The sequence below is a fragment of the Penaeus monodon genome, chromosome 30 (assembly GCF_015228065.2).
Source record: "Penaeus monodon isolate SGIC_2016 chromosome 30, NSTDA_Pmon_1, whole genome shotgun sequence".
NCBI lineage: Eukaryota > Metazoa > Arthropoda > Malacostraca > Decapoda > Penaeidae > Penaeus > Penaeus monodon.
Window position 1 is genome coordinate 19,258,791 of NC_051415.1, and position 2,428 is coordinate 19,261,218.

General features: G+C 46.0%; 1 pseudogene; it reads right to left on the minus strand.

The window, feature by feature from the left end:
• Window positions 1–96: 96 nt before the first annotated feature.
• Window positions 97–2,129, minus strand: LOC119592372 (annotated as a pseudogene).
• Between the last annotated feature and the right edge of the window lie 299 nt (window positions 2,130–2,428).

Below are 2,428 nucleotides of genomic sequence, written 5' to 3' on the forward strand. Positions count from 1 at the left end.
CATTTGGTCTCCATATTTCTAATGTACAATTTACATGTTCTAATAATATAAATTTATTTCAAAAATATATTTACTCTAGATCTAAGGAAACAGAATTCAGTCATCTCTGACAACATTGGTGAGGACGCACTGGAAGTTGCCCTTGCGCAGGCTGCCTTCCAGCGAGGTGAAAGCAAAGACCGGGAATGAACGGGAACCTCTTGAGATCCAGCGACAGTTTCTGCAGGTCGGGCAGACACAAGAGGGATGTGAGGGCCTGAGCTGACAGCGATCCAGCACCCAGGAAGATGGAACTCAGCCGATGAAGACTGTTGTTCTTCAGGAATGTGCTAAGGACCGTGTCAGTAAGAGCATCTTGGTTGACGTCTAGAACAAGTGATTCCAGTGACTCGTTGCCTGACAAAAGTCTTTCCAGGAGGCTGGCTGGATCACCGCGCTAGACAGGATGAGTTCTTTGAGTTCTGGGAAGGCGATGGTGTTCTTGGAGAGCAGAGTATCCCCAGGATTAGAAGATATGTTGACGTGTTTCATCTGCAGACGCTGCAGGTGTGGACAGTGTTCCTGGATGGCCTTGATAGTATCCAGAGAGATAGTGTTGTAGGTGTATTCCTCAAACTCCAGTTCCAGTTCCAGCAGGTTCTTGCCGAGAGCCTTGACGGCAGACACGATGAGTTCTTCGGAGACAAGTCGAAGGTTCAAGGGCTGTTAGTTCTTTAAATTCCGATAAAACATCGAGAGACGTGAGTGATGGGTCGAAGCACTCATCATGAGTTTTTGCAGTCGTGGACAAAGCTGTGTAAGGTTTGTAGACTTTGTTGAGTGGGCTGCCACTTTGCCAAAGGGGTTTGAGGGAGAAAGATCCAAGGGTTTGGGTTGATCTGATTGAGGAAGAGCAGAGTCTCGCCGATGGGAGAACTCCAGGTGGTGTACTGGATTTGGCGGAGTTTTGCGAAGAAGACCCCAACAATATCAAGGCACCGCAGGCAGAAAAGGACGTGGAGACTCGACCGACAGGTAACGGAGAGACTGTGGGCGTGCAGGGTTCCGGCTCCTTCAGGGTCTCCGCCGTTGCAGATGGTGTTGCCAAGGGTGTTGAAGTCTGTCTTTGTTCCCACTAGAAGCGCTCACGACATCTCGTCAGAGACTTTTGCAGGAGTCCAAGGGGGAGAGAGCGCAAGGCACAAGGCCCCCCCCGAAGGTGTGTGAGGACTTGACTGCCAAGTTCTCCAGACACATGAACGGAGTGGAGACGAGTAGATCGAGTCCATTAATGCTGGATAAGAGGCCTTCCTCCATCGTTATGCTCTCCAGACTAAGTTCCAGCCTGAAGTACGGCACATATCCCCACCAGCTGTTAGTATTTCATGGCATTCATCTGGGCCCAAGGTGTACGGGGTTTCGTCGGCACTAAGATGATGTGTCTGACGTCTTTTCAAAAGATGCAGCATCAGGAGCAGCTTCAGGTCCTGTGGTGAGCTTATCTTCCATGGTGGATGCGACCTTTTTCATAACAACTGTTTTTATGTCCAGTGGCGGGAGACGATGTAAAAATTTTCGCAGAATGTCCGCAGATTATTCTGTAGATGAATAAGAAAATGTTTGGGTTAGACATAAAAAAGTGATATTATTTTAAAACTGACAGGAAATAATTTGTTACCATATTAACTTAAAAGACGCAGTGCAATAGAATAGTGGATGAATTAAATTCCCATACAATGATGATGTGGCGCTGACGCAACTATGGTAGAAAACACGGTCGAAAATTAAGCCACTCAGCAGTTTGGTTGCTTGTGTTTAGCCGCCTGTGCCAGTCTTGGGGGAAGAAGAGGACAAGTGAAGATCAATCAAACCAGAAAATTAAACACTAATCGTAGAAACTCAATAAGTTATTTTTATCAAGTAAATCTAACTAGCTTATTCTAAATACGACAAAGGGATTTAAACAACAGCATATCATTTTCTACGTTTTTTTTTTTTTTAGGTGCAAATGCGATGAAACGCATGGTGTGTTTTGAGTGAGAGTGGGTACGTCTATGTGGATATATGTGTGATGGATCATATATAAACGTTTTTATTTCACTTCCCAGTTGTCGATGCCTTACGGCATTGTTCTCCTCTCCGCCAGTCATGTTTCAAAATGTCCTCTTGTATTTTTCACTATATAAAATTTCTCATAACGCTACCGAGGTTTTGCTTCTTACTAGTCACAGCAGTCATCAGGCGGCTCCCTTTTTATAGGCAAAACGCTACCCCCGGGTACAAGTGTGTTCGTGTGCACATGCGTTATCTAGAAGGCGGTGGGAGGAGCCAGAGTCAGTGGGGGGAATCTCTATGGTGAGGAGCACCCGCGACTCGATGTAAGGTCACATATCAGAAGGGTTCCACAATTAATGATAAGATCGACTGGTATGGGTGTTGATCTAGCCTT